Source organism: Triticum dicoccoides, chromosome 5A, assembly GCF_002162155.2.
Source record: "Triticum dicoccoides isolate Atlit2015 ecotype Zavitan chromosome 5A, WEW_v2.0, whole genome shotgun sequence".
In the NCBI taxonomy this organism is placed as follows: Eukaryota; Viridiplantae; Streptophyta; class Magnoliopsida; order Poales; family Poaceae; genus Triticum; species Triticum dicoccoides.
In genome coordinates, this window is record NC_041388.1 from 213083953 (window position 1) to 213092192 (window position 8240).

Below are 8240 nucleotides of genomic sequence, written 5' to 3' on the forward strand. Positions count from 1 at the left end.
CGCTGCAAGTTCCAGAAACCACAGATCCAATCTAGACACCATCACGGAGGGGCTCATCATCCTCATTGCTGCCTCTCCGATGACGCGTGAGTAGTTCATTGTAGACCTATGGGTCCATAGTTAGTAGCTAGATGGCTTCCCCTCTCTCTTTTGAATATCAATACAATGGTCTCTTGGAGATCTATTTGATGTAACTCTTTTAGCGGTGTGTTTGTTGGGATACGATGAACTTTGAGTTTATGATCAGATCTATGTTTTTATCCATGGAAGTTATTTGAGTTTTTTGATCTTTTAAATGTGTGATTACTTGTAGCCTCGTATTTCTTCTTTGAATCTTTGGTTTAGTTAGGCCAACTAGATCAATTTTTCTTGCCATGGGAAGAGGTTCTTTTTTGATGGGTTTGATCTTACGGTGCTTGATCCCAGTGATAGAAGGGGAACTGACACATATGTATCGTTGCTATTAAGGATAACAAGATGGGGTCTATTTCTACATAAATAGATCTTGTCTACATCATGTCATCGTTCTTATTGCATTACTCCATTTCTCCATGAACTTAATACACTAGATGGATGCTGGATAGCGGTCGATGTGTGCAGTAATAGTAGTATATGCAGGCAGGAGTCGGTCTACTAATCTTGGACGTGATGCCTATATAATGATCATTGACTGGATATCGTCATGATTATTTGAGGTTCTATCAATTGCCCAACAGTAATTTATTTACCCACCGTATGCTATTTTTCTCGAGAGAAGCCTCTAGTGAAATCTACAACCCACGGGTCTCTTATTTATAATATTTGCCTTCGCGATCTATTTTTATTTGATTTTATTTTCATATCTATTAATCTAAAATAATGTCGGATTTCAGGTTCCGACAAAACCCTTGAGGTTCGAACACTGGGGTGCGCACGAAGATCTCCCCCCTCTCTAGCTCGCGCACTCAACGATCTCACGGCCTAGCTTGACGGACCCAAAGAACACGAGACACAAGATTTATACTGGTTCGGGCCACCGTTGTGGTGTAATACCCTACTCCAGTGTGGTGTGGTGGATTGCCTCTTGGGCTGTGGATGAACAGTTAAAAGGGAAGAACAACCTCCTGAGGAGAGGTGTTCTTGTGCTCGGTGAGCTTATGCGGTGAGGATGATCTCCCTCTAAGATCACTCCCTAGCTATGGTGGTGGGTAGTCCTATTTATAGAGGCCCTGGTCCTCTTCCCAAATATTGAACGGGAAGGGATCCCACAACGGCCAATTCAAAGGGTGACAACCAGTACAAGTTATCCTGACAAAAGTAGTCTTCGCCTGCCAAAGGCTCTGGTGGTGACGCTGTCCTGGGCTCCACGGTGACCTCCGTCCTGCCGTCATGCTGGCCTTGGTCTTGTTGCACCGATATGGAAACCTTTGCCTGATGCCTCGGGACTCCTTGCCTGCGCTTGCCCCTTTAGCACCAAAGAGGAAACAAGGACACGGTGCGCACTGGCGCCCGCCTGGCGCCAGTCTGGTCTTGATTGTCATGGCTTGCGTCATTGGAACCTCACGAGGTTCACCCTGCCTTGATATCTCTGCCCCTCGTGAGCTAGCCTAGTGAGGCCGCCCCTGAGGAGGTCTTGCGTCGTCCGCCCTGCGAGGCTTGGCCCCTCGCGAGGGTCTTGGGTGCTTGCTAGTGAAGATGGGCCGTACGGAGCCGTTTGAGGAGCCATGCTGCGGGCCGCATGCAGGCAAGTCTGGGGGCCCCCTTTCCCAGAACGCTGACAGTAGCCCCCAGGCCCAGGGCGCGCTTGGGCTTGGCTTCGAGGCGAAGCCAAAGGAAAAGTGCGGAGCGCCGTGGGCCCCAACAACTTGTATCCTTGGTCGACGCGTGGAGATTGATTGGACGTGGGCGTCTCCGCTTCCCCACGCAACCTCAGCAACTGCCCGCCTGACGGGTCCTTGCTGGATGCAGGGAAAAGATCATTATTACCTTAGATCATGGAGGCCGGCGGTTGGCCTCCCCTTGGCTATAAATGGGAAGTGGGGGCGGAGCCCCCATCACCCATCTCTTCTTTGCCTCTCCCGCTTCTTTTTCCTTGCTCCAACGCCGGCAGCGACGCCCATGGCGCCTGTGAAGAGGCTCTCGGCCGTAGAGAAGGGGAAATCTCGCCAGGAGGGGCTTGGCTCACCGCCGCCCAAGAGGGGGCGCGGTAGCCCCCGCAAGCACACTGCGACCCCCACCGCTGCCCCTCGCAGCCGCGGTGGCGCCTCTTCGCATGGTGGCAGCCGCCCAAGTCGTGGCAGCCCCGTTGTTGAGGTGAGGCACGCCGTGGTTGCACGGCCTCCCCGACCGTGCTTCCATTCGGGTGAGGTGACGCCGGAGTTCATCGTGTGGTCGGAGAACCCGACTGGCACCTGGCTTCAGCTCCCGCGGTTCTTCATCGGTGAATTACCGTCCGCAGATCCAGGCGGTCTCTGGCTGCAGGTGGACGGTTGCTGCAGCAGGGCTTCATGGGTCGCGGTGGAGATCTCCGCCGCGGGCAACACGGTCCTGGCACACGGCTGGCAGACGTTCGCCTGCACACGCGCGCTGGACAGGCGGTGTGCCCTCCACTTCAAGTACGACGGCGATGCGACCCTCTTCGTGAGGGTGTTCAGGGAAGATTGTCGCCGTGTTGGGTGCTACCCTGAGGATAACGACAGTGACAAGGTTCTCGGCCTTGGCGATGGTCATGACAAGGAGGGAGGTGGGCCCGGCCATGTCTCGTCCAGCTACAATGACTCTTCCTCCGGAGGCAGCTCCAGCAGCGGCAGCTATGACCAGCCGCCACGCCGCCGCGACCGCTTTGAAGGTGGCAGCGGGTCGGCTCGTAGCCGTGCTCTGGTGAAGCGCGAGGAGGGGTTCGGCTGAGCTCAGGAGAGCGTCGCGAGCCCGTCCTCGCAACCCGCCGCAGGAGCATGTCCCGCTTTTGTTTCATTCTTCCTTTCCTTCCTGCATTAGAGAAAGACAACTATGGGGCCCCATGGGGGCGTGCAACAAACTATGATTTCCGAGTTGTTATGCTGCGTTTATCATTCCTGTGCTGTGTTGCAACGTCATGATTTATGCATGCGCGTAGAATGACTTAGCTCAATGCGCCTGAAGTAGACCCCGCTTCATGAGAGACGCATTTCTCCGTACCCGACGAGGAACTACGAAATTTTGCTAGGAGATCCGTACCTGACGAGGAGGAACCGCGAAAATTTGCTAGGAGATCCGTACCTGGTCCACGTTGTTGTAGCCTGCTGGCTAGCGCGCGTCACCTGCGTATGGCCACGACCCAGCGCCTTGTGTCGTGGTACCTGAGGGGCACGGATTGAGGGGGGTGCACCATCTTGCGGCTCGAACGAGGGTGCCTCGTGAAAAACTAACAAAACGCTCACGAGGGCCCGAGGGGCACCTGTCCAGCCCCCTCGCGAGGGACGGGAGAGAGGGTACAGGTCAAACAAAGAACTGATTGCAGAAATAGGAGCAGAAGCGAAGGAACAAGACCAACCAGTGACACCGGAAAGCAAATTTCGATTAAAGAGGGGCAAGCCAACAGCAGAAAGAAAATGAAAAACCACGTTCGGCACCTAGTCTAGTCTTCTTGTCTTCTCACCAACGCGGAGCTAAGTGCTGCCACTAGTCATGGGAGGGAGCCCCCGAGGCCCGAGGGAGGCACTCCTGAGACTCCGGGGCGTGTACAGCCCCACTCATTATTACGTGAGAGTGTCACGAGCGGAGATTCTTCACAGGCACCGGGCCTTGCTTCACAGGCACCGGGCCTTGCTTCATGGGTAGAACTTCCTGAGGTGCTGGATGTTCCAGGCGTTCTGGATGGGGACCCCGTCCTGCGTCTCCAGGCGCGTGGCGCCAGGCATGGAGATGTGGGCGACACGAAACGGGCCCTCCCACATGGGCGAGAGGTTGTGCAGCCCTTCCCTGGAGAGCACCCGCCTCAGGACAAGGTCACCCACCTCGAGCGTCCTGGAACGGACGCTGCGGCAGTGGTACCGCCGTAGCGCCTGCTGGTACCTCGCAGCTTGGAGCGAGGCTACACGGAGGCATTCCTCCCCCCAGCATGAGATCCATCCCCCGCATGGAATCCTGCCGCGTTTCATCAAACGCTAGGACCCGCGCGGAGTGATGCTTGACCTCGTGTGGGAGAACCGCTTCTGCTCCATAGATGAGGAAGAACGGGGTTCCGCCTGTCGGCTTGGTGGCGGTTGTGCGGATGGACCACACCATGGACTGGAGCTCGTCGTGCCAGCCCCTGCCGCAGGCTTCGAGCTTCTTCTTGAAGGTCCTAGTCTTGAGACCTCTCAAGACTTCCACGTTGGCGCGTTCGGCTTGGCTGTTGCTCCTGGGGTGTGCCATGGAGGCGTAGCATATCTGCGTCCCAAGGTTATCACAATATGTTTTGAAGAGATTGCTAGTGAACTAAGAACCGTTGTCGGTGATGATGCAATTAGGGACCCCAAATCGGCTCACGGCGCCGTTGATGAACTTGACTACTGACCCGGCTGGGATGGAGCGGACGACTTCCACTTCCGCCCACTTGCTGAACTTGTCGATGGCGACGTATAGGTAGAGGTAACCTCCAGGCGCTCGAGGGATGGACCCAGGATATCCAGCCGCCAGACCGCGAACGGCCATGAGAGCGGGATAGTCTGGAGGCCCTGAGCTGGTTGGTGGATCTGCTTGGCGTGGAATTGGCAAGCCTCGCAGGACTTCACCAGCTCAGCCGCGTCGTTGAGTGCTATGGGCCAGTAGAACCCGGTGCGGAAAGCCTTGCCGACCAGGGTGCGCGATGACGAGTGGTGCCCACAGTCTCCGCCATGTATGTCAGCCAGTAGCTCGTTCCCCTGTTCCCTAGAAATGCACCACAGAGAAACATCATTTGGCCGCTTCCTATATAGCTCACCGTCCTGAATGCAGTATTCCATAGCCTGCCGGGCCATGCGCTCCGCGTCTTCCTCCTTCTCCGGCAACATGCCTTGCATCAGGTATGCCTTGAACTCCTCAATCCAGCACCCCTCCTGAGGCTCGAGTGCTAAGAGGAGGCGCACTCCTAAGGTCAGGCCGCATGCGGGGGCTCCCAAGACTAGCGTTTGAGGGAGCTCCTCCTGAGGTGGCGCTGGCTCCGCATGCTGAGGTGCTGCTAAAGGCTTGAAGAGCCATTCCTCGAAGACGTCAGGCTCTGGGGGAAGCCACTTGGATGCTCTTCTGGCGATGTTATCGGCCTCTTGGTTGGTGCCACGTGGCACATGCTGCATCTCTAGGCCCAGGAACTGCTTCTCCATTTTGCGTACCTCCGTGAGATATGCTTCCATGTGCTCCTCCTTTGGCTCGTACACCTTGTTGGAGAAGTTGACGAAGAGCTGCGAGTCTCCCTTGATGGTGAGGCGCTTCACTCCCAGGGCCGCCGCCGCCTTGAGGCCGGCGATGAGGCCCTCATACTCTGCGATGTTGTTGGAGACCTTCTCGCCCTGCTGGAAGCAGAGCTGCATGGTGTAGTAAAGTTTGTCCCGAGTGGGCGAGATGAGTACAACTCCAGCCCCCACGCCCTGGCGCGTGAACGCGCCATCGAAGTCCATCTGGCGCTTCATTCCCTGGTGAGAGGGATCGGTTTTCTCCTACTTTGAGCTCTGGTGTATCAGTCCATTCTGCCACAAAATCGGCGAGTGCAGCCCCATTGATGACCCTGGTTGTGCTGAACTCCAAGTCAAATGCTTGCAGCTCGATGTTCCTTTCGGCGACTCTCCTCGCAGCATTGGGGCTCCTGAGCACTCTTTCCAATGGGTAGGCTGAGACGACCTTGATGGGGTGACCCTGGAAATAGTGGCGCAACTTACGTGAGGCCACCAGGAGCGCGAGCAAGAGCTTCTGAGGCATGGGGTATCACACTCTCGCATCTCGCAGCACTGTGCCGACGAAGTGGTGCTCGACAAGGGTGGGAGAGCTGATGGAGTTTTTGGCTCCTGGGGACTGAGGTGTTTCCTATGGATCTCCAACTCCTGCGGCTTGACGACTAGCCGGTCCAGCCGCTGCCTCAGAAACATCGTCTTGGCATTGTGTAGCCTTATCTGGCTTGGCGGCTTCACTTGGCGAGCCCTTGACTCGGGGCTCCTCTCCGAGGGCCACCAGCGCCGCGTTAGTGGAATGGGGTGTGGTAGACAGGTAGAGTACCAAGGGCTCACGAGGACGAGGCGCCACCATCACTGGCGGGCTGGTCAAGTATCTCTTGAGGTCTTGAAACGCTAGGTCGGCCTTGGGGGTCCACTCGAATGGACCCTTCTTCTTCATCAGCTTGAAGAACGGCATGGCACGCTCCCCCAACTTGGAGATGAAGCGCCCCATCGAAGTCATGCAGCCTGCAAGCTTCTGCATCTCCCCGAGGTTTTGTGGTGGACTCATGTCTTCAATTGCCTTGACCTTCTCCGGGGTGGCCTCGATCCCTCTGTGGGATACGAGGAAGCCCAGCAGCTTGCCGAAAGGGACACCAAACATGCACTTCTCCGGATTGAGCCGCAGTTCCACCTGGCGTAGGCTCGCGAAGGTCTCCTCCAGGTCCTGAATTAAAGTTCTTGCTTCCTGAGACTTTACCACAATGTCGTCAACGTAAGCCTCAACGTTCCTCCCGAGCTGCCGCCCCAAGGCGATGTGCATCAGCTGCTGTAAGGTTACTCCTGTGTTGCGCAGTCCGAATGGCAAGCAAGTGTAGCAGTACACCCCGCATGGGGTTAAGAAAGTTGTCTTCTCCACATCTTCCACTGCCATCTTGGTCTAGTGGTATCCCAAGAACACATCCAGGAAGCACAGCAGGCCACACTCCGCGGTGGAGTCGACAATCTAGTCGATGCGCGGCAACGGAAACGGGTCTTGAGGGCAAGCCTTGTTGAAGTTGGTGAAGTCGACACACATGTGTTCCTTTCCTCCTTTCTTCGGCACAACGACTGGGTTTGCCAGTCACTCCAGGTACCGTACCTCGTGAATGACACCTGCTGCCTCCAGCTTGCAGGTTTCCTGAACGATGAAGGACCGCTTCTCCTTGGATTGCCGCCTCGCCTTCTACTTCAGAGGGCGCACATTGGGCCACACCCTCAAATGATGTTCAATTACTCCACTTGGGACCCCAACTAGCTGCTTGGGCTCCCAAGTGAATACTTCCTTCTTCGCTCGCAGGAAGTCCACCAGCTCCTTATCTTGAGCTGGGGCAAGGTCGGCACCTCTAATAAAGGTAGCGCCAGAGGCCCCGTCCATGTCGACCGGTATCTGCTTCGTCTTGGCTTGACCTTGGGTGAACAACTGCTTCTTCTTGGTCGGCGCAGCCTCCTTGGCCCTGGGCATGGCCTTGTCGGCCGGGCAAGCTGCCGCCGTGACCCTGAAGGCTAGCTTGAGGGCCTCCACAACTTCCTTGGTGTCTGCGGCCACGATAAGGACGCCATTGCTTCCTGGCATCTTCATGAGGTTGTAGGCAGGATGGGTCGCCGCCATGAACTGGGCCAGCGCCGGGTACCCAAGGATGGCGTTATACGGCAAACTGATGCGGGCGATGTCAAACTCGATTAGCTCAGTGCGGTAGTTATCGCGCGTGCCGAAAGTCACGGGGAGACGGATTTGCCCCAGGGGATTGGAGGAGCCGCCCCCGACTCCGGAGAAGGGCCGGCTGGGGCGGAGCCGCTCGAGCGGTACGTGAAGGAGACTAAGGCCTCCACAGAGAGCACGTTGAGGCCGGCGCAGCCGTCGATGAGGGTCTTGGTGACGACTACACTGTAGATGGTGGGCATGCAAAGCATCAGAAGCACACCCGAACCGATGGTGTTGACTGGGTGATCTTCTAAGTCGAAGATCAGGTCGGCCTTGGGCGCCGCCCACCCCGGGGGAGCCCCCCTGCCGTGTGGAGGCGGTGCTGATCTGGCGAAAGAACGACTTGATGTGACGGTCCGACGGTGGCGCCTGCAAGCCACCGAGGAGGGCCACGACGACCGGGGGCGCTAGTCCCCCGAAGCGCGCGATGAAGAGGTCATGCAGCTCCTCACAAGAGGCCACGAAAGATTCTGGCAGATGGAGGAGCCAGGCACGCGGCACGCCAGCGAGGGCTATCGGGAACTAGTTGGCCATGATCTTATCGCCACCCCGGGCCTCGAGGACAGCCTCCTGGTACGCCTGCAGAAAGGCCGCCGGATCCACCGCACCATCGTAACGGGGCGGCATCTCCGGTTTGAAGTTGTGCGGCCACT